The 25,950-nt window shown below is 34.3% G+C and overlaps 1 long non-coding RNA gene across 1 annotated transcript; it reads right to left on the reverse strand.

Moving 5' to 3' along the window:
• Positions 1-25,950, reverse strand: LOC145040255 (uncharacterized). The gene is made up of 2 exons (XR_013679890.1): positions 25,774-25,950; positions 1-161 (listed from the first exon to the last, which is right to left on the reverse strand). It is a non-coding gene; the product is annotated as an uncharacterized LOC145040255 (long non-coding RNA).

The following is a 25,950-nucleotide window of genomic DNA, read 5'->3' on the forward strand; positions in this document are numbered from 1 at the left end:
TAAAGAAAGCAATACAACCATCATATATATAATTGAAAGTTTACATTTCTAAAAGGTACATGTTCAAAACCAATTACAATATGATGCCAAAATATGAATTTAAACTGGCGCCGCAACATCCCTTCTTTAAAACCTGTTTGTTACCTGTAATTACTGAATCCCTGGGACATACAAGTAGTTTTGAAATAGTAGATCAGCATTTAAGCTGGTGAGTTTCATAAGTATTAAATGACAATGTTTGTATGAAATGAAATGTTTTGTTCTTGTTTGTTTGTTCCTAGAAAATCCTATATTTTCTACTAGCATAAATGTAGCCTTCATTCAAGACCAATGTTTGTTTCTAGAAAATGTATGTACGTATAAAATTTCCAATACGTCTGAAAAACCCCGTAAATCAGTGTGTTTTTAATACTCCATGTGAGTTTTATAACCATGCTATTGACTAGAAATGCCTATACACAACGTTCTTCAGGCGTTGGAATGTTCTGACGTTTGTCACCCCATGTGGTGGACTGTAGCTAACAGTCAGGGCGCGGGTTGTCAAGCCCGTATAGATCTATACAAAAACACCATGATCCCCCTCCAAGGGATTCTGGTATATAATACAAGACTTGAAATGCGTACGTGAAGTTGATGTCTCACAAAACTTAGTATAAAACAGATTTACGTGTTAAAATGTTCGTTTAAATGATCATCCCCTAAGACTGGGATAGCTATGATAAACGACGTGAAATCTTTAGATATGCATTTGACAATATTTTACCCTTTGCTCAACAGGATACAAATGGAGTAGAGTTTCGTAAACTATATATGTATATTTTTGATGTAGAAGACAAGTTTGTAAACAAAACATATATATGTATATGGTTATATATATATACATATATATATATATATGTATGTATCAATTTTAAAAGATGATTTGGTATGTTTCGTAATTGTTGTTCATATTCTTATGTTTTTATTAGAAACTTTGCATGAAATAATCCTTAAGTTTGATACTAAAGACCTTTTTGTACTTATCACTTTTGTAAAAATGGTAATTAAACATATTTAAATGATTGTGTTTTAACTTCCTTAATGTATAAACATTGCTCAAAAATGTTAGAAGGTGTTAATAAATCTATAAACCACTTTTGACAGTTTTACCCTTTACTGTTCCTGTTTTTAGAAAACTCATAGAAAACTTATCGTAAGTCAATAACTGAATCCGTCACCTTTGAGAGTCTATAAAATGAGCCTACTTTGTTCCTAATTTTTATTATGATTTTTAGTGGTCTCAAACTAGTGTAAAAATGAACATCTTCACAGACTGGTCCGAAATCACTTCTGAAATGACAGGCAGTTTTATAAAAATCGCCATAAATTGTAGAAAAATCTTATGAACGTGTGCGAGTAGTCCTTAGAAAGGTATAAACTTGAACTATTTGCATACTGTACAGTTTTGAAAGATATTAAGTTTAAGATGGTCAAAACAGTCCGTGAACAGGACTCAACGTTTCTGTAGAAAGCTGTCATTTAAATTTAAGTTATGCTTAGTGTTCTAACTTGTATTCCCCCCCCCCCCCCTTAAAACTTGAAGAAAACATGAAAATGTAGGGGTATGAACTCACCTTATGTGAAGACTTGAAGAATGGAAGGTTGAAGATGAACTTTTGGTTGTTGGTTTGATGCTCCAAAACAGCCACTCTTTTGGCTATGTTGCTGTCACGAAAATTTCACAGCAAAAGAGCAAGAAAAAGGGTAGTTTACTCACTGTTTTGAATCAATAATTTTGAGTATCATAACAACTAACTCCCAGGGGTATTTGGTGGTAAAAATATCAAGCAAAAGGAAGGTGTAGATGGGTGAAATGGTGGCTGAAACACAAAAGGGACAACAGCCCTTTAGTTCATGGTTTTGATGGCTTTGGAAGGAAATTCTTGTGCTTGAAAATGAGATGAAATTTCGTGGATATGAAGGAGGAAAGAGTGGAAGAGGATAAGGGGACAAAACCTAGACTAGCTTGTGATGGGATGTGAGTTTAAGTGATGTGATCTTGTCTAGCCACTTGCTTGGGTGGTTGCTTAGGGATAGAGTTAGTTAAATAACTAACTACTAGTTATTTAATTAGTTAGGAGTTCTAGTTAAGGACAGGAAAGGTCTTAATCTCTAAAATTAGAAGAGGGATTAATTAGCATTCTTAGTAAAATGTCTTAAGTGATTAAGCACTTATTAGTTAAGTTGGCACATATATCCACCAATTCTCTTATCTTAATTGATTTAAAAATCATATTCCTTACATGAAATCACTTAAATCATGACCCATTACTAGTCATTCACTAGATAATAATACATATGTACAAATACATACATGTATACTTAGTATAAAATAACAATGTAGTTTTTGTGAATCTGAACTTTAATGTTTATGTTTTATTCTTTTTATTCAAAAACACTTAAATACATTCTAATTATACCTTATAATAATTCATTTTATATTTTTATTTATTTAAATATAAAATTTATTGACCAATGTATAATTTCGTGACATTTAATCGGTTAACCATATCGTTAAACACGTTTTGTCACTTTGGTTCGTATATTTGTCAAATTTAGATCCTTCACATTTATTAAGCAAACGTTTTACATAGAACCTAACTTACTTATCAACTAGAGACATGTTGATAAAAAAATTAAGTTTGTTGCGTTTAAATGATGTTATATGCTAATTTCACAAACCGGTGATGGTTCATAGTCATACATCATAACGAAATTTATCAATTGTTACTTGTTTTATATTTCACAATAACTTATTTAAATAAAAGAGGTTAAATTCCTTCAACCCTTCTTGATAAAATACTCATATTGCTTAATAATCAAAACATAGCATCGCACGATTGTTCCTATTTTTACCAATTGTTACATTTGTTGGTTGGGAGTTAATGAATCAGTGTGAATGATTTATGATCATAGAGTTAGTATATAAAGTACCTTATATGATCATAATATAGGAATTCTTGAATTAGCTGAGTCACGGAAGGAAATTAGTGCAAAAAAACTCCCTAACTCCTCTTCTTGAGCTTTTGGAAACAATGTCATAACATGTGTTTTAGCTCATGGAATTAACGTAAAAATTCATTTATTAATGAATTTATAAGTCCATGGTTGTCATGATAAAACTGTTGTTAGTTTGGTTCAATTGACAGTATAAAAAGTGTTGTGGAATCAAATTTGCAAAGGCAAGGAAAATGGGAAACAAAAACATGGTATGAAAATATGCCCAATAGGTGGCATATAGGACATTTGACATCCCCTATTTTTCAGAACCAATTCAAAAAAAATTATTTATGCTTTAATGTATTGAAATGTAGAAGTTCTCTAATAAATAAAAAATTTTGAAATAACAAAACTTAATATTTTAAAACATTCAGGATGCCATTTGTTTATATCCGAACATACATTACAGCGTAAATAAAAAGATCCTTAAATAACTAATACAAGCCTATCCTTTATTCCACTCAACATCCTAACTAGGTAATTTCAACTTTGGCCCCACTACGTGTGATGCAATAAAATGAGTGCACTAGGTTTAGGAAACCTAGTGATATACATAGGGTTTTCAAGCCCACAACATTTTAATGATAAAATATCAATCCTGTAAGACATATATCAGGTGTAAATATATAACCTGTCCTAAGACCATCTACCCAATCGCAGCTAATCCTCATAGATCCTAATTGGACAATCAGATGTAAGAATCACCTTACCGAATGAATTGTCTAAGCAACTATTTGACTACAACTACTAATGGAGTCCTTGGCTAGTATAAGTTATATAACAAAACTAATGTTCAGAGATTTTGATGAATATGGCTTTCCATTTCATCTACATCCATGGGTTATAAAGCCACACAAGCAACGCAATTAAAAAGACCGCCTATAATAGCCAAGTGTTGGTCAATTATTCTGGTCGATCACCTAAACATACCATCCGGTTTTCTGATTAGGATCCACCATTTCTCATCATCCAAAGATAGGGATGATTACTCTCCGATTTGGTCCCACACTCTAACCCAACCATGAGACCTATCCGATGTCAAGCCTATTCGACACTAAGCAATCCTTTATAAGTCTTATTCCTAATCTAAGACAAGACCTATATCTAAAGGCAGATGATTTCTATAACAATTCCTAATCCAAATGTTACTATATTATCTTTACAAATAGCACATAACATAGATAATACAAGCAACATTTATTATATAGATATTTTTATGTTAAGATTATGTTCTTGATAATAACTATGCACTCACTTGACAAAGTGTCTAGTGATTGGTGAATCGGGTAGAGCTTCGCCATACACCTTTCTTGAAAGACCTTGATACACATAACGCTATGTCTTAGTCTAGTTTCATACTATGTGGAACTATTATCTTAAGAGTTTGGATTCCTCAACAATTTCAAAGTCTACTTCAAGATCAAACAAGTAAGGATCAACCAGGCAGGACAGTTAGGAGGCAGGATCATTTCAACATATAGTCTTTCTGAAATCCAACAACCAAACCGATGTGACCATTCAAGACACATCTACCATAGCAGATTAATTAACATAACAACTTGGAATCGTTGATAAATCTTAATTATAAGATCCTAGTAATGACTTACAACTATAATTATAAATTATATAGGGTCAGAGTAAGTGTAGCTCACCTACAAAGTACAATAGATGAGAATCGGAAGCTAAACAGGTAGAATACTGACTTAGGTCCTTCCTACACAAAGATTATGGCAAGCTAAGCACTCGAGGGGTTCTGTAGGGCTTCGCTATAGGATTGAATGAAGAAAAATAGGCTAACAATAAACATTTTCAGAGAGATATCGACTGGAGGGTGTGGGGAGGAGTGAAAGAATGAGCTGGTATTTATAGGTGAGTTTGGAGTCTTGCATGCCATGCAACGGGAGGCACATCACGCAAAAAGGTGACGACGATCCACTGGGATGCCAACACGTGGTACGATCTGGGTGGGGCTACGTGGTTGACTACGCGCGACATGTGTGTGAGTGTGACATTTTCCAAATTTTCAAAATTGCATCACTCCTTCGTACAAGCTCTGTTTTTTACATTCTTTATATCCACAGAAATCTCTCGACGATATCTACAACTTTCTTTTAGACTCTGTTGGCTCATTTTGAATTTAATTTATTTACACGGGCTTAGCCTGATAAAGCAAGTATAAAATTCATAACTCTCACATCCGGTGTCCATTTTCGATGGTTTTTATATCATTGGAATCCTAACAATAAGATCTTCAACTCTCGTTATTTTTTTTGGTTCACAATCTTTTGATCTAAAATTCGATATCGGTGCGCACACTGTTGCACCGAATTTTCGAAAAATCATAACTTCCTCTGGTGAAGTCAGATTTAGAAGATTCCCATATGCACGAACTCGTTTTACGAAATCTATGAATTTCATTTAGACTTCCTAAGCTAAAAAGCAATTTATACCAGATTCACTTTGTACGCTATCCATAACAGTGTTGGTTTTATCGTGAGACTTTGGCGCTTCCTAAATTCGTTCTAAGTCGGATTGAGGCATTCTAGATATGTACATGATCCTAATTATGAATACTATAACTAGGTTGAGATTATTTTCCCTAAGTGATCTTTTATTTTTGACGTGTATTTTAAATCTTATTTATTTTATTATATAATATATCTTAATATCATATAAAACGCATAAGCACAAAATATATGAATAATCCTATCATATTCATTCACAAAATGGCTACATGATATGACCACAAAGGTTACTAAGCCTTGATGGAAACGTGGGCGTTAGAATTCTCTCCCCCTTAGGATGATTCTGCCTTGCAATCAAGTGTTAGCAAACAAATGTGGATAGCGACTCTTCATATCACTTTCTGTTTCCCTGGTGAGATTTGACCCTGTTGGGTGTTTCAATCGCACTAGCACTAAATCAATAATTGTACGACATAAATTCTTTGGCTTAAGGTCAACAATTTCTATAGGCTCTTCAAGCCGCCTATCTTCGTCGATCCTTAACTCTGAAAGTGGAAGCATATCCACTTCTTCTCCCGAGTACTCCCTCAAATGAAAAATGTGAATACCTTCCAATTCAGTAGGAAATTCAAGCTTGTAAGCTTGATTCCCTATCCTTTGAAGTATCTTGAATGGTCCTATGAAACGAGGACTCAAATTCCCATGCTTTTCGAATCTAATAAGTCCCTTCCATGGCGAGACTTTAAGTAACACTTGATCACCTACATCAAATGTTATCGGTCGTTGTTTCTTATCTGCATAGCTCTTTTGATGGCTTTGGGTAGCTAACATCCTTTCCCTAATGACTTTAAGCTTTTCGGTAGCTTGATGCACTATATCCGAACCTGAAAAATGATTATTTTCCTCTTCTAGCTAACACGACGGCGTTCGACACTTCCTTCCATATAGTGCTTCGTAGGGAGGCATCTTGACGCTTAAGTGATAACTATCGTTGTAAGAAAACTCCTCCAAGGATAGATGGTCATCCTAACTACCCGGAAACTCTAAGGTGTATGCCCACAATATATGCTCCAAGGTTTGGATACTTGTCTCACTTTGTCCGTTTGTTTGTGAATGATAGGTAATACTCAAACACAACTTTGTGTCTAACTCCTCCTACAGACTTTTCCAAAATCTAAAGGTGAATCTACCGTCCCTATCTGACATTATAGATAAGGGCACTCTATGAATCCTTACGATTTCCCTTACATTGGTCTTTTCCAACTTTTGCATACACCAATTCTCTCATGCGGCTAGTAAATTCACATTCTTCATAAGTTGGTCTATTACAACCCATATCATGTCGTGACCTCTCTTTGTTTTCGGAAACTTTGTTATGAAGTCCATGGTAACATCATCCTATTTCCTATGGGTATTGGCAAGGGTTCCACAATCCTATATGGCTTATGATGTTGTACTGTCACTCCCGCACAAGTTATGTATTCCGCACGTAAGTTGCTATCTCGATCTTCATTGTTAGCCACCAATAATAGGGCCTTAAGTATAAGTACATTTTGGTGCTTACTGGATGTGTAGAATACATATTCTTATGAGATTCTTCCATGAGAAGATCTTGTATCCCACCGATCTTTGACATCCAAATGCGATTCTTAAACATCTTCAAACCTTTCTTGTCTTCTTCAAACATGAACGTCTTGTATGGACGTTCCTTCATCAGATCACTCTCAACTAGAGCCCTTGTATGAGCTTCTTTGATCTTCTCTATAATCGTTGACATTCTTCAATCTTCAACGAACTATCTCTCTTTCCTTCAGGAATCACCTTTCTACTTAGGGCATCGACTATGATATTTGCTTTACCCAGGTGGTAAAGTATCCTGCAATCGTATTCCTTGAGTAGATCCATCCATCGCTTTTGTATTTGGTTCCGTAAAGATAATGCATCAATATATTTATGGAAAAAACCACTGCTGCAAGCTCTAGATCATGAGTCGGATAATTCAGCTTATGGGAGTAAGCTATCTTGAGGCATAAGCTACTACTTTGTCCCTTTAGGTAAGGACACATCTCAATCCAATCTTAGAATCATCACTAAAAACTGCAAAATCTTCAGTTCCTTCTGGTAGGACGAGGATTGGTGCCTCATACAATCTCTTCATCAAAAGCTCTTTCTTGCTTCTCACTCCATGTATAGACAACTCCCTTTTTGGTCAGGGCTGTCAATGGTGCCATAATTGAAGATAAAATTTGGATGAATCTTCGATAATAGCTTGTCAATCCCAAAAAACTACAGATTTTGAGTGGGAATCTTTGGTATTTCACACTTCATTACAACTTATATCTTAGCTGGGTCAACCATAATGCCTTCCTGGTTAGCTACATAACCCAAGAACTGAATCTCCCATATCCAAAAGTTGCACTTGGAGAACTTTGCATAATTCTTCTCCCGCTTAAGGACTTCCAGTACTTCTCTGAGATGTTTTCCATGATCTTGTTTGTTCTTGGAGTAAATCAAGATGTCTTCTATGAACATTATTACAGATTTATCAAGAAAAGGTTAACAAACTAGATTCATCAGATCCATGAATGCTGCTAGAGCATTTGTTAGTCCAAACTGCATAATAATGAATTGATTGTGTCCATATCGAGTTTTAAAGGTTTTCTTCTTGATATCTTGCTCCCTAATCCTTAACTAGTGATAATCTAACCTAAGATCAATTTTTGGAGAAAATGGTTGCTCCCTGCAATTGATCGAACATGTCATCTATCCTAGGTAAAGGATACTTACTCTTGATCGTAGCTTTGTTTAACTACCGATGGTCAATACACCTTCTAATAATACCATCTTTCTTCTTTACCAATAGTACTGGAACTCCCCAGGGTGATGAACTAGGTCTTATAAAACATTTGTCCAATAACTCCTGGAGTTGTGTCATTAACTCCTTCATCTCCATCGACGCTAAACGATATGGTGCCTTCGAAATCGGCATCGTGCCTCACAACAAGCTGATTCTGAATTCTATCTCCCTCTCTTGTGGTAATCCTGTTAATTCATCTAGAAATACCTCTAGAATGTCTCGTACCATAGGTATATCATTCCTTACCCTTTTCTCCTTCTTCACATCGATTACATATGCTTGGAATGCCGAACATCCCTTCGATAAGCATCTTCTGGCCTTCATCATCTTGATGATTCCAGACTTCACTCTACTCTTATCTCCGTAAACAAAGAATGGCTTTCTTCCAGGTGGAATGATGTGCACCATCTTCCGTCCTCACAAGATGTCTGGGAGGTTCTCTCCCAACCAATCCATGCCGGGAATGACGTCAAACTCACTTAACTCAAAAGGTAAAAGCTCTCAACGAATTCATTCCCATATAAATAAATAGTTATGGCCTCTAACCTATTGCTAATAGGCATATTCCTACCACTAGCTACTTCTACTAAGATAGGGGTACTTAGTCTATGCGATGATAGTCTAAGTTTCCAAAAGCAACATTGGTTTGTTCTATATCTTTGTTGAGGGTCATTTGGTAGCTCTTGCCCTTGGGCATTGGTTATAACATCCCTGGGATCACCTTCTCCGCTTTCAGGTACTCCGCCTTCATGTTCCCCTCCTCTCCATAATTAAAAAAACTCTTCCTTTCACATGGAAATTTGTGAAAATATGGCTTGGCTTATTACACTTGAAGCAAATGGCACAGTCGTCGAAATGCTTCTTCTTGCATTGGTCGAACCACTTCCCTTCTTGGTTGCTTCCATATTTGTTGTTTGTTTTTGTAAACTTATTCTTCTTCTTCTTGCTGATGTTGTTGTTACTTCCCTCAACCTATATTTTCTCACCAACCTCAGTTATGTTGGTAGGTCTCTTCTTCACCATCCCTTTGACATACTTTGCAGCCCAGACGACCGCTTTGATGGTAAGTGTGTGCTTTACTAGCACAATGTACTCCCATGGTATCCCCTTGGCATACCAATCAATCCTGGTTTATTCGTTTGGAATGAGTCGTATGCCGAACTCCATTTTATCAGTGAATGAGTTGGTGTACTCACCCACTGACATGATTCCTGTTCTCAAAGTTAGGAATTGTTTTTCTAATTCCAACATCTTCTCAGCCGAAAAGAACTTCCTCTTGAAATGGATAAATAATTTGTCAAAAGTCAGTTGTAATGACTTATTGGGGCTCAACATCTTCCCCAACGTGTTCCACTAACGCATCGGCGTACCCTTTATATGCCTCACAACATAGGTGGTTTGTAACTTTCCTATGCATCCACACGTCAAGATAGCCAACTCCGTCTCCGATATCCAATCCATGACTCATATGAGATCTTCCTTCCCTTTAAATGATTTTGGCTTGTAAGTCATAAAATCCTTATACTTGCAATTGCCTCTGTATTTATCATTTCTCTAAACTTTAGGTTGCTCTGGTCCCTGATAACTCTCTAAGACATCATTATTTCCTTCTTGGACCATCATAGCATGTGAAGGAATTGGTCTGTTGTTGACATGTTCAAAAACTACTGGCTCAATGACTACTAGCTCTCTTCCTCTAGTATTAGCTAGCTCCTGAGCTAATAACTCCCTATACTCATGTTGCTGGTGATTGATAATTTCTTGCATCATCACCCGAGCTTCATTCACCAGGATTTGCACAACATCTGCTACGACGTTTTGATGCATTGGACCTCCTTCATTTGTGAAGAATCTACTGCTCCACGTGATGGTCATGGAATTTGAGTACTAAATTCATAGAGGAAAGATTTTTAGGATAAAGAAAATAGACTATCTACCACATATATTTAGCATATAGTTAAGGCATCTTCCTATAGTGTCCTAAGGCAAGTGTCTAAAGCAACTAAGGCATCTATCGCACATCTTACTGATCATACTTAGTATCTAAGTTTAAGTCTGAAATTTTCCTAAATTTTCATAGTTCGCTTAAACTAATGCTCTGATACCAACTGTGACATCCCCTATTTTTTCAAAACCAATTAAAAATTTTCTTTACACTTTTAAGTATTGAAATGCGGAAGTACCCAGTTAAATAAAAAATTTTGAAACATAAAAGTTATTTTTATTAAAATCTTCAGGATGTCATTTGTTTATATCCAAACATACATGTGAATTGTGATGCAATAAAATGAGTGGGTCAGGTTTAGGAAACCTGGTGAGATACATAGGGTTTTGAAGCTCATAATATTTTAATGATAAAATATCATTATGCAAGACATATATTAGGTGTAAATATATAAGTTGTCCTAAGACCATTTACCCAATCGCAACCGATCCTCACAAATACGAATTTGACAATCATCTGGAAGAATCACCTTATCGGATAAACTGTCAAAGCAACTATTTGACTACGCTTACTAGGGGAGTGCTTAGCTAATGTAAGTCGTATAAGGAAACAAATGTTTAGAGATTTTGATGAATATGGCTTTCCATTTCGTCTACTTCCATGGGTAATAAAGCCATGCTAGCAACGTAATTCACAAGAAGGCATAGAACAACCAGGTGTTGGTCATTTACTCTGGCCGGTGACCCAGACATACCACCATGTTGTCTGATCGGGACCCACAATTTCTGGTCATCCCAATATGGGGAAGATTACACTCCGATCTAGTCCCACACTCTAACCCAACTATGAGACCTAATCGATGTCAAGACTAGTCGACACTAAGGAGTCCGCTATAAGTCTTATTCCTAATCTAAGGCAAGACCTATATCTAAAGGCAATTGATTTCTACAATAATTCCTAATCCAAATGTTACTATCTTATCTGTAAAAGTAGCACATAACACAGATAATAGAAGCAACATTTATTATATAGATATTTTTAAGTTAAGATTATGTTCTTGATAATAACTATGCACTTACTTGACAAAGTGTCTGGTGATTGGTGAATTGGGTAGAACTTTTCCTTACACATTTCTCGAAATACCTAGATGTACATAATGCTACACCATAGGCTAGTTCAATACTATGTAGAACTATTATCTGAAGAGTTTAGATTCCTTAACAATTCTAAAGCCTACTTCAAGATCAATCAAGTAAGGATCAGCCAGACACGACAGTTGGGAGGCAAGATCATTTCGACATATTATCTTTCAGAAATACAACAACCAAGCCGACATGACCGTTACAGACACCTCTCCCATAGTAGATCAATCAACATAACAACTTGGAATCGTTGATAAATCTTAATTATAAGATTCTAGTAACGACTTACAACTATAATTATAAATTACACAAGTATAGAGTAAGTGTAGCTCACTTACATAGTACTATAGATGAGAATTGGAATCTAAATGGGTAGAATACTTACTAAGGTCCTTCTTACACGAAGATTATGGCCAACTGAGCACTCGAGGGTATCGCAGAGCTTCACCGCAGGCTAGGATGACGAAAATAGGCTAACTATCAAAATTTTCAAAGAGATATCGACTGGAGGGTGTGGGTAGGAGTGAAAGAATGAGTTGGTATTTATAGGTGAGTTTGGAGTATTATGCATTGTGCAACACGAGGCGTGTTGCATATAAGGGTGATGTCGATCCATTAGGTTGCCAACACGTGGCATGATCTGGGTGGGGCTACGTGGTTGACTTCGCGTGCAAGATATGTGTGACGTGCATGCACGTATGACTTTTTCTAGATTTTCAAAATTGCCTAAATCCTTCATACAAGGTTCATTTTTTTGACGTTTTTTATATCCATAGAAATCTCTTGACAAGATCTACAACTTCTCTTTAGACCCCGTTGGGTAATTTTGACTTTATTTTATTTACACAGGCTTAGCCTATTAAAGCCTGTATAAAATGCATAACTCTCACATTCAACGTCCGTTTTTGATGGTTTTATATCGTTGGAATCCTAACAAAGAGATATTGAACTCTCGTTTAGATTGTTTTTCGCTAGTAATATGTTGATCTGAAATTCGATATCGGTGCGCACACTACTTCTCCGAATTTTAGAAAAATCATAACTTCCTCTAGTGAAGTCAGATTTAGACGATACCTATACGCACAAATTTTCTTTTATGAATTCTACGAATTCTACGAATTCTGTTTAGACTTCCTAAGTTAAAAATCAATCTATCACGGATTCACCTTTTATGTTATCTGTAGCCATGTTGGTTTTATAGCGAGACTTTGGCGCTTCCTAACTTCTTCGTTCTAAGTCGGATTGAGGTGTGCTAGATATATACATGATCCTAATTATGAATACAATAATGAGGTTGACATTATTTTCCATAAGTGATATTTTATTTTTGCATATATGTGAAATTTTATTTATTTTGTTTTATAATATATCTTAATATCATATAAAACACATAAGCACAAAATATATGAATAATCATGTCTTATTCATTCACAAAATGACTACAAGACTTGACCATATTTGACCATAAAAGTTACATGTTTCATTACTAAGCCTAGATGGAAACTCGGGCGTTACATGGCATGTGAAATTAGAAAAAAATATCCATATGGGGGTGTGTGCAAGGGGCACACGAGGCATGTGGAATTTATAGAGTAAATCCACTTGGGCGTGTGATTTTTTTTTTGCCAAAACTAAAATTTTAAATATTGGTCATTTGAAGAAGGGGTTGTTTGGTATCAACCCGAAGGGTTATTATAAGGTGATTAATGAAGAATAAAGGATTAAATGAATTTGTAAATAATAAATTAATATAGTCATAATCAATGGAGTTTTTGAAAGTTAATAAGTATTTATATGTGTATTATAGGTGAAGATGTGTAAGAAGAATCTAAATGCAAGTGAAGTGGTAGTGTCTACACAATCAATGTGAGTTTACCAGAGTACTTGTCTATTAAAATTTAATTTTTTATATTTGGTTTTTCCTAAAATTGATTGCAGTTTGTTTAATTGACTACTTGTTGCATCATGAAAAATTATATTCAATATGAAGTCTTTCTAAACGATAAAAGTTACATACTTTCTAAGTTATTTTGAGCATCCTATATGTGCATATCTTCGGGTTTGGTATTCCTTCCTCAGGCATCTCCAACTTACCATCATTGAAACCGATTTTGTTTTTGGCTAAAAAGAAGTTATGCATCTCGTGTCTCTAGTCGCCATAGTTTTTTTTCATTCAGATTGTCATTAACATGTATCTTCTTTGGATATTTAGATGTATGTATGTAATATATGGAGTTGGCATTGATCTATTGGTTTCTCAAGCCATCATTGATGGCTATGTCTTCTCTGGGTTTGGTCATGATCGTTTGGTTTATAGGCTAGGGTTGATAACCCTATTTGATACCATAATAGATATTAAAATTTCTTGATATTAAAGATAAAATGTCTATAGGTATAAATAAAGGAGAACTAGATAAAATAGGAAAGGATAATTAATAAATCAAAACAATATATCCATAATAAATGATAGATACATATAGAATCCTGTAAGGATATGTTGGACTTCGAGATGATACATGTGCAACCATAACTAATTTATAAGATGAGAGTGGTTAGATTTATAGATAATCACCATTGTATGCAATAAGGATAGTTATCCTTTACGTGGTACATGTGTTATGGTTAACATGTTACTTAGTGAGATGTTGTGTTGGGAGGATTATATATAATGGGTTCCATTGTTGGTGATTTTGGTGTCACGAGGAATTTGTGTAATTGAAACTAATATGTGAGTTAAGGGGCTTATAATTTGTACTATATATTATATGTTTGGTGAGTGCGGAGTTTATGCATATATAAGATCGAATTATATGATAAGCCAATATGACAAATGACGGGGATCAACGGGGTTGTGCCCCCTGTAGGGTCCAAGGGGCAATGACCCTAGCGGGGTCCAAGGGGTGGAGCCCCTAGTAGTGGATGATTATGGTAAAATTGACTAATCCTGCTAGTTTTGGGAACTATTGATTATGCTATTAAATCCTTGATTTACTTAACTAATTTAGAAGACAAAAACCGTAATTGTCAAGTATAAATATAGATCTTCCATTGAGTCGTATTAGATCCTTATCAACTCTCTTTTTTCTCTAAATGATCTCATAATTTTATGGAAATTTGGCTTATGGTTTTGTGGCTAGATTCGTGATGTCCCTATGGATTATCCCATAATGGATTTCTTGTAACCTGCAAATATGGTAGAAATATTAGTCCGAAAAGCAACCTTACGCGACCCATTAGGTATCTGGTTCTCCACTATAACCCTCGTTAGATCTAACATCCATCACTAGCTATGTGTAATCTGCACCATTACTGAGTGGAGAAGTACTTAGTGTATAATATCCTAATGAGCATTTGGACTATGAGATAGACTAATATGGACTTGGAAAATGGGTTAAAAGGATGTGAATTTCATACTTGAAACTGTAATGATATTGAGTTTTTTCAAGTCTATGATATTTACTTTGAATCCACTATAACAGTATTGGCATGTTATGTTGACTTGAAACTATTCTCGATGTTCAAATTTTAGTATCGATAATCACCATCATCCGTCACTCTTGAAGAGTTAACCTTAGGTATTCTCACAAGGCATTCCCATGCCTTACGATGTATTTTGACATATATTCATTTTAGAGACGAATATGGAAGTAAGATAACGGGGCTTGGAAATTTAGAATATATTATGCAATGTAATATCTACTTATAATTTTGCTTCACATACCATGTTTTGATATCCTTACTATACTTTTAAACGAATTTTGAGTTGGGACCAAATGATTGTCCCCAAGTGATTTAAACTTAAACTATAATTTTTTGGATGAAGAATTGATTTTTAACCATTTTAATATCTCCTTATCCGAGAGGTGTTTCAACATGTACCTTACATATTTTTTTTTCTTCTTATACCTCCATTAATTGAGTTTTCATTTTCCCACTTTAAGCATATTAATAGTATATATACTTCGTCAAATCTATATTTCTTGCATCAGTACTCTTTTAAACAAATTAATAACTTTCATCTAAAAATGTTTTGTAACTTGTTTAAATATATTTTATACTTTCGATTAGTACTTTAAATATATTTTTCACCGTTCATAAAAATGTCCACATTTCATTGTTTTTTGCTTAGGACTTTTCATTACTACAAATTGTATAAGTTTCGGCTCTTTACATTAGATATCATAACATCCTAAACTTAATTTTTCTACATTAAGATTCATCCACACCCTTTCCAAAGGGTTGGATTTTGAAGCATGATACTTTAAAAACTCTCTTTCGACACACAAAAACTCGGTATCAATCACCACCCACCATAAAACATAAGATTAAACTTGTCTTATTTTTCGATTTAAAGTTCCATGATTTTAATTCTCATCGCCTTCAATTCCCAACTTAAATGTTTAGGATATTACAAATACCTACCCCTTAAAAGGATTTTGTATTTTGCTTCACTTTGTAATCCATAAAATTAGGGTAACACTTCTTTGTGTGCTCCTTCATTTCCCATATGAGGTTTGATCCACAAGAATGCTTCCATTTCACCAACATAAGTTTAATTTCATTGTTTTTTAAATTTCTAGTGTTGGTTTTAGGAATAGATTTCGTCTATTCTATAAATTTTTTGGAAGAATCTACCCTAAAATTAATTAATGATATAATAATATCATTTCAAAATTATTTCTTCAAATAGCACACAAGAAATGCATCATGTACTCTGGAGGCAAGTCTAACGCAAAAGCTTGAGATCAAATAAATTTTATAAGATTAATTAAATGGTCTAATAGGACTTAGTTCGTCCCTCCTTTGAAACTTCATCACACCGTCTCAAGATGATACTTTCAACATCACCAAATCTCGTTCCTTTAAGTCAAATAGACTCTTATTAAAACTTACATAGCTTTGTTACCAATATTGGACAACTATGATGTTTACCTCTATCAACTCTATATTTTCCTTAGTCAATCTCTGAATATCTTAGCCCACATGGGGTTTTATATTGTTGTATTAGGTTTCTAAGCCAATAATTGAATCGGTATACTCTTAAATTATTAACAAAGTTCTTTTGGGTTGCCATCAAACCTAGTACTTGAATATGATGACTTTTAGAGAGAAAAAATGATTTATTGATTTATTATATGATTAATAAATAGTAATAATTGAATTAATTAATATGTTATGGAAATAATATATTAATTAGAAATGGTAATATTTAATTAATAATTAATCATAAGTTAATTAGATTCATTTTGGAATTAATTGTATTAATTACGAGGGCAAGGGTTAAAATGCAATTGCTCAATAGTTGAACAAGAAAGAGTCCAAAACCTTCCTTGGAAGGAGGTAGATGAATTCTAGGGTATTCCAGGGTATCTGGAATATTCCTTGTAGATATATACGAAGCTGCATAATTACCAACTGGAATAAATGTTATTTTATTTATTTGGGGTTATCTAGGGTTTCCAAGTTGCACTATAAAAGGACACATTAAGCTTAATTTTTCAGCCACTCCTCCTACTCTAGAGATAGCCAAAAAATCTCATATCTCCTCTCCTCTCTCAAAAGCTTATTATTGCTAGTGTTGGGTGTGAACCATCAGAGGCACGACACTTGTGGAGCTAGCTTCCAAGTTATTGAAGAAAGGATTTGATTGTTTACTACAACAATCAAAATGTATGTTTTTTCATCTACAAGCTTCAGAATTACCTAGGGTCCTTTTTTTTATTGTTTAGTAGAATGTTACATCAATAGTGTTATGACTTAGATCTTTAGGTTGCATGTACTCTTAAGTGTTAAGGATTTTTCTGCGTTTATACATGTAAATTCCATCAGTGGTATTGCAGCGTATGGTTGTCTAACAATGTACATATTGAACTTGAACAAAACCCAAATGAGAAAAATAGAATTGTCATTCTATTGTGTCACCACAACATGGTGTTCTTCAGCCACGACATGGTGATCTTCGAATCTGCATCTTTTTTCGTTCGATCACGGCTTGAAAATTGCCTGCCATAATGTGGTGGACCCTCAGATCAGCTAAAATCATTTTTGGCTTAATTCATAAATTGATTGGGATAATTACTTTAGATAATGTTGTTAGTTATATACAAAACTAAGTAACTATCTTACTAATCAGATATCTTTATCTTGAACTTGTGAATTATCCTTATATTTAATTACATTTAATTATTTGATTAATTAAAAGATAAAGATTAAAAACATAATTGGTTTATTTTGAATTAAATTAATTACTTAATTTTGAAAAATTAATTTAAACCTAGTATTTTGAAAAAGTTTTAAAATACACCTTTATATATATATATATATATATATATATATATATATATATATATATATATATATATATATAATATTAAAAGTTGATTATTATATGTATAAGATTAAGTTAGTTATATTGCTCGTATGCCTCATTCACAAAGTCGAGCTATAAGGGGATATAAGGAAATTGCTTATAAAAAGGTGGCTGAATGGGTGACCACTCTCACCTACCACTTCGTTATATGGTGGAGGGTCGTTAGCATAATGAATATGACAGTACAATAACTTCATTAACAAGTATAATGACATAAAAAGTAACTAAAATATTTTATAAAATCCGACTCCTAGTTACTTTAGGAAAATATGAAAAGTATGTTATTCCATAAAGCTACACATTATTTTATAGTAGTTAGTGGAGCGCGTGTAGTTAACCAGCACACTAATAGTAACTATAAAGAGTAATAATGGGCATCTCAAAAATTAGAACTGATTAATGGAGCACGTGTGGTTAACCGACACATTAAAATGATATGATAAAAGACATAGATAATGCCAAGCATATTTGTATGGTTTTTCACATCTTGTTTGTGATCCTCTGTATCCCAGTCAAAAATAGAAAATCATAATCTGAGATTAAACATGCCATTGATGGATTTAATGAATCTCAAAAGATCTAAGACTTTCATAGTTTGAAATTGGTAAAATGTTTTTACCTACCTTCATATATTCGCAATAAGATTACGACATCACTATTCATAGTTGTGAATTGTTATTTTGGATCATAGCCTTAATCATTTATTATGGGTTAAAAAATTAAGGATAATTGTCATTAAACTGAAAATGTTATTTTTCTCTATAGATGCCTACTCCTGTTGATGATTCTTCTCCATCATCATCTACCCACAACTCAAGCTTCTCCCTACTCTCCATCGTGTCCAAAGTGTCATTTGATGGCTCTAACTATAATGATTGGATGCACAACATTAAAATGGCTCTTCGATTCGAGGGAAAAGAATATGTACTTGAAGAAAAACTAATTGAAGTTGACGAAAACACTGCTACACCTGAACAGATAGCCTCCTACAAAAAAAAACACTATGATGATGCAACAAAAGTTGCTTGGATCATGGTCACCACAATGACTCCTGAATTGCAGAGGTTCTATGAGGACTACTAGCAATTTGAGATGGAAAATAACCTTGTGGAAAAGTAAAACAAGAGATCTCATCAAGAGAAATTTGAAGTGGTCAATTCCTTCATGGATTACAAGATGAAAGAAGGAGAGAATGCAAAGATACATGGAGTGCCTGGTTAAGCTCAATGTGCATTTTGATGAGGAGTTTCCCACTGAAATGATCTTAAACTCCTTGCCAAGTTATTATGATTAATTTATATTAGCTTATCATTTGAACAACATTGAAACCACATTGGCCTAACTCCACAACTTGCTATAGACTGCTGAGTTGGGATTAAGAGGGAAGAATTTGGTCCCTCCTTCTAATGCTCCCATTCTCTCCATTGATAAAGGAAAAAAGAAGAAAAGGAAGGCTGCTCTTAAATCCAACTAGAAGGACAAGGCCCAAGCAGGGTCATCAAGCAATGGGATAAAGGCGAAGTCTAACTCAAACATTCCAGTTGTGAGTGACCCCAAAGAGGCCACTTGCTACTATTACAATGACAAGGGCCATCAGAAGAGGAGATGCCTGCAAATACTTGCAGGATATCAAGGATGGAAAGGTGAAGCCATCTTCAGTAGGTATATACATTATTAAAACTAATAACTCACCATCTACTCATTCTTGGGATCTTGATACATGATGGTTTTTACATTTGTTCTGATTTGCAGGGGCTAAAAGAAAGTGAGGAGGTGGAGCATGGGAAGGTGAATCTGATCATGGGAAATAAACGATCTTCTTTTATTACCAAGATTGGGACTTATCAACTCATGCTTACTAGTGATGTTAGCATTAGTTTAATTGATTGTTTCCAATTGTTAGAAATGACATGAAACATTATTTCATTTCATTCACTGTTTAGACAAGGTTTTCACTACTCGTTTAATGATTTGAATGGTTCAATTCTGGTTTATAAAAATAGAGTTTTTATATTTGAAGCTTTACCTTGTAATGGTTTGTAAGAAACTATATTGAGTGTTGATAACTTAGGAAATAATGTATTTCACATTGATTCGACTAATGGTTAAGACAAAGCATGCTTGTGGCATTGTTGTCTTTGGCACATTAACAAGAAATGCATCGCCCAACTCCAAAAGGATGGAGTGTTGGAATTATTTGACCTAAGGACAAATGATGAATATAAATCTTATATTTTAGGCAAGATGAAAAAATCCCTTTCACTGGGTCTTGTGAAAGAGGTGAAGGATTTTTGGGCCTTATACACATAGATATGTATGGACCCTTTAGATCCACCATAAGAGATGCTAATCGGTTTTATGTAACATTTACAGCTGATTATAGTAGATATGGCTATATTTACTTAATCAAACATAAATCAGAAACCTTTGAAAAGTTTAAAGAGTTCAAACATTAAGTTGAGAATCAATTAGGTAGGAAGATAAATATGCTCTGATCCAATAGAGGAGGAGAGTATCTTAGTATCGAGTTCCAAGACACCACAACTTAATGGTGTGGATGAGAGGCATAATCGAAACTTGTTTGGCATGGTTTGCTCCATAATGAGTCAGGATACTTTTCCCATTTCCTTTTAGGGTTATGCCTTAGATACAGCCGCCCATATCCTCAATCTTGTCCCTACTAAAAGGTTTCCAAAACAACTCACGAGATGTGAATAAGGAAAGTTCCCTCGTTAGCACATATCAAAGTCTGGGGTGGTGAATCTTTTGTTAGATGAGAGACTCATGACAAGCTAGAAGTCAGAAGTGAGAGATGTATTTTCATTGGCTACCTACAAAAGTCTTTTGGATACTTTCTCTACAGACCTAGTGAAAATGTGGTCTTTATAGCATGAAGATGAGTATTCCATGAGAGAGAACTCATATGCAAAGAGGACAGTGGGAGCACAATTGAACTTGAAAAGATTCAATATTCAAGTAATGAAGAAACCTGATAAGGCATGAGCACTCAACCAGAGGAAGAAATCCCAATTGAGCCAGTTAACAATTCATTACCTATTTGTCATTCTAGTAGATTTAGCATGCCACCTAAGTTCTGTGGTTTCCGAATAACTTTAGATGGTGATATGTTTATCAGTGATCAAACACTGATAAATTTGGATGATCCAGCTAACTACAAGGAAGCGATAACATGCCCTGAAGCAGCCAAATGGAAAGAGGCAATGGAAAGTGAGATTAAATCTATGTATGACAACCAAGTTTGGAAATTGGTTGATCAACAACCTGCTCGAAATACGGTTGATTCTAAATGGATCTTTAAGAAGAAGACCGACATAGATGGAAATGTGCACACTTTCAAGACACAACTAGTTGCGAAGGACTCTACTCAAACCCAAGGGGTTGACTATGATAAGACCTTCTCAATAGTGGCTAAGAGAAAAACTATTAGGATAATGCTCGCCATAGCTGCCTTTCATGATTTTAAAATTTGGAAAATGGATGTCAAACTACCTTCCTTAATGGGTACTTGTCTGAAGATGTTTACATGAGTCAGCCATGGGGTTTTGTTGGTGCGAAGGTTCCTAATTGAGCGTGTAAGCTTAAGAAACCCATCTATGGGTTGAAACAAGCGTCTCACAACTGGAATCTTTGCTTTCATGAAATAGTCAAAGGGTTTAGGTTTTTTAAAATGAAGATGAGTCATGTGTGTATGTCAAAGCTAGTGGGAGTATAATAAATTTTCGAGTATTGTATGTTGATGTCATACTACTTATGGGAAATGGCATTCCAACCTTGCAAGAAGTGAAATTTTGGCTTGGAAAGTGTTTCTGTATGAAGGATCTAGGAGAGGCAGCCTATATTCTCTAGATAAGAATTGTGAGGGAGAGAAAGAATACACTAGTTGGACTTAGTCAAAGTACATACTTGGACAAGATACAAAAAGAGTTTAGTATGGAAAATTCCAAGAAAGGAGAGCTACCTATGTAAAGAAATGCCAAGTTGAGTAAGACTCAAATCCGAAATACGGATGAAGAGATAGTTGATATGAGACGAGTCCCTTATGCTTCGGCTGTAGGATCGATCAAGTACACTATGACATATACTCACCCTAATGTGAATTTTCCTTTGAGCATGGTCAACCTCTATCATGGAAATCCTCGTAGAACTCATTGGATAGCAGTTAAGAACATTCTCAAGTATCTGCGTAGGACAAAGGACATTGTTCTAGTGCTTGGTGGCAGTGATATGTTAATAGTGATTGGGTGTAGTGATGCCAACTTTCAAACAAATAGAGACAAATTTCATTCTCAATATAGCTAGGTATTTACATTAAATAGAGGAGTAGTTACTTGGAAAAGTTCCAAGCAAGACACATTGGCTGATTCTACCAATGAATCATAGTACATAGCAGCAAGTGAAGCATCAAAGGACGCAACATGGTTGAAAAAATTCATTGCAGATCTTGGAGTTGTCAAACCATTCAGAAACCAATGGAACTATTATGCGATAATGAAGGATCAGTTGTTTTGACCAAAGAACCGAGAGATCATGGAAAATCAAGACATGTCGACAGAAAATACCATTATATCAGACATAGAGTTGAAGAAGGTCATCTCATAGTGAAAAGAATCTTGTCAGGAGATAATCTTGCATATATTCTCACAAAGGCTCTAAGTAGGATTAAGCATAGACAACATGCTAGGAGCATTAGATTGAGAGATGGTATTAGTTTTAGTAGTTAGATGATTAGTTTGAATCTTGTAACAAAATAAGTGTAATTGATTTTGGTGATTAAATAATGGAGATTGTTTATGAATTTGTTTACTACCTTCTTAATTATTTATTCTTGTGTTTTTTTGCATGTTTTACTTCCTGAATAATTTAATTATTCAATTCGGCAGTTGCTCATACTTTGGAAAGTAAGTAGTGAATTAAGACTGTCATGAATTGGATTGTAGATTGTGTAAGAGAATTAGACCTAACAATTGTATTGCTACAACATTCACGAGTACTTGGAAATGCAGATTTAAGTATTTGGTAAACCCATGCTCAAAGAATTACTTCATGGACTATATGGCGAGTAATTTGAGACAATAACATCTGATATTCATGAAACAGAGATATATGAGTTGTAATTTACAACTAGATTTTGCATTGGTGTTGTGAAAATGCATCAGTAACTTGGTGTTATAAAATGTAGTGTCATGTATAATTTGATAAGTAAAGGATACAAGTATATGAGTCAAACTTTATCTGTTCCTTTTCCCCTAAGGGTAAAAGCAATATCTTTGGGCCTCTCGGTGATTTGGTATTGACTTATAGTGTTGGGCTCAACCAAGACTCAATTTATGTGCTCAATTTGAAGTCTTATGTTGTCATCACAAATTAGGAAATTGGAAAACAAAACTTGGACAATGAGATTGATTTTAATCCATGTCTCATGTCCGTGCGATATCTAGAAGAACGGAGGAAGCGCTCTCTGCTGTTTAACTTAGAAGTTATGCCGGTAATTACAATTATAGACTTACCCAAGTGGGAGACTGTTGGATTTGTTGTCTAAGACAATAACTGAATTAGTATAATCTTGAACTATTACCAAAGTCCTTTTAGGTTTCCCTCAAACCTATTAGTTGAATATGATGAGTTTTAGATAGATAGATAGATACATAAAGAGAGATAGAGAGAGAGAGAGAGACACTGATTTATTGATTTATCATATGATTAATAAATAACAATAAATGAATTTATTAATATGTTAAGGAAATAATATATTGATTAGAAATAGTAATATTTAATTATTAATTAATCATAAATTAATTAGATTAAATTTGGAATTAATTGTATTAATTAAAAGTGTAAGGGTTAAAGTGTAGTTGTTCAATAATTGAACAAGAAAGAGTCCAGAACCTTCCTTGGAAGGAGGTGGACGAATTCTAGGGTAGTCCAGGGTATCTAGAATATTCCTTGTAGATAAATAGGAAGCTAGATAATTAACAATTTGAATAAATATTATTTAATCCATTTAGGGTTATCTAGGGTTTCCAGGTTGCACTATAAAAGGACCCATTGAGATTTAATTTTTGGCCACTCCTTCTACTCTAGAGATAGCCAAAAATCTCATATCCCATCTCCTCTCTCAAAAGCTTCTTGTTGCTAGTGTTGGGTGTGAACCATCAGATGCACGAAACTTATGGTTCTAGCTTCCAAGTTATTGAAGAAAGGATTCAATTGTTTACTACAACAACCAAAAGGTATGGTTCTTCATCTACAATCTTCAAAATTACCTAGGGTCAGAGTTTTTTTTTTGTTCAACAGAATGTTACATCAATAGTGTTATGACTTAGATCTTTAGGTTGCATGTGCCCTTAAGTGTTAAGAATTTATCTGCGTTTATACATGTAAAAACCATCATATATTTCCTTTTATATAATGCTTCGTATGGTGGCATCCCAATACTAGTGGTAAATCTTTGTCCATTTTACCTCCAAAATAAATAACACAAGCTCTAAGCATGTCTTCTAAAGTTTGAATGGTCTTTTCATGTTAACCACACGTTTGGGATAATAAGTCGTACTCAAGTTGATTCTTATCCCTAATTTATCTTGTAGAGATTCCCAAGAGCTAAACCATGCATCCTTATAAGATATTACTATCAATGGTGTTAGTCCATAGTCTTTTTAATTGTATTTGTATTTTAGTTTAGCCCATGTGTATTTTCTATAGGCCCATGTATATGTTGTACCCTAATTATTTACCTATTTATATGGAATTCTTCAATCACCTAAACAAGGGGTGATATTCTACAAGTCCCACAAATGGTACTCCATGAAACTTCACTACTTCATTTGCATACAATTTAGCTAAATTTTCAAATAGAGTTGATTGTTTGATTTTCAAGAAAATAACACCCTTGGTCAATCCATCAACAATGACTCAAATAACGTCATGATCCTTACTTGTTGGTGGTAGTCGTACTCCTATATTGAAATCCATTGAAATTGCATCCTATTTTTTAACCCGAATTGTAGTGATTTGAATTTTCCATAAGGAATTTGGTGCTCGGATGTCACTTGTGCACAAGTAGCACACTTAGAGATATAGTTGGATGGTTTTGGTTTCATTCTCGGCCACTAAAAGTTCCTTCTAAAATCTCCATAAGCCTTTGTACTTCCAAAGTGAGTTAAGTATTTTGACTTGTGTATTTCTCCTAGGGCTAACTTCCGGTTTCCCCAAACTTGGGAAACAAACAATACACCATAACTCATCAAACTGCAACTTATCTTCCTTTTTAGTGAATTCTTGTCCTTTCAATACCTCGAACGAACCTTCAGTTTTAGGCAAAATCCATACGGTCAATGTTACCCAACTCCTTAATCAAGTCCGACCTTGAGATTTCGAAAAATTAAATTAAGGTTCCATACATTTCTTGTAAATATATTATTAATGAAATTTCTTACCACTAAAGACAAAAATAGGTCACGCCTTGACCACAAATCAAAATTCTATCAAAAAAGTGATAATACATTCTTTATGTTCATTTTTAAAGATTAATCATTATCAAATTTTATAGTATTACTTTCAAATACATTTTGCTCCCCTGAAAGCACTCTTTGTTATGATGAAATTTCGGCATTTTTTTCCTATAATATATCCAATAGAACTAATAATTTCACTCTTGTTGTATCTCTCAAAACTAATATCATGACGTATTCCATTTACTTAATTTGACCTTATACCCAAATACACTTTCAAATTTTGAGTTAGACTTTAGAGCTTTAGTTTCGGAGTGTTTATGTTTATATATTGGTGTCAGAGTCTAATTGATATTGCTAACATATTTAACCAACTTCATTTTTATTGTTAATAATATACTTTGACTAACATATTATTATTGTTTTCTTCTAATTTTTTAGTAATATAAAGTTAAAGAAAATTTTCAATCGAAAGCGTCTTACGATTGGAGGCCCGTACGACTGAACGCTCGCACGATCCCAGGTCCGCCATTGTCCTCAACGCACAAATGGTCTTCTGCATCCGCCAAAAAGTTGTCCCATCCATGCGATCGTCCAAATCTTTGATTTCTAACGAAAAGTGACCACTTTGGAAAATTACACATTATATTTCATTTTAGT

Source organism: Lactuca saligna, chromosome 4, assembly GCF_052625555.1.
Source record: "Lactuca saligna cultivar CGN05327 chromosome 4, ASM5262555v1, whole genome shotgun sequence".
Classification (NCBI taxonomy): domain Eukaryota; kingdom Viridiplantae; phylum Streptophyta; class Magnoliopsida; order Asterales; family Asteraceae; genus Lactuca; species Lactuca saligna.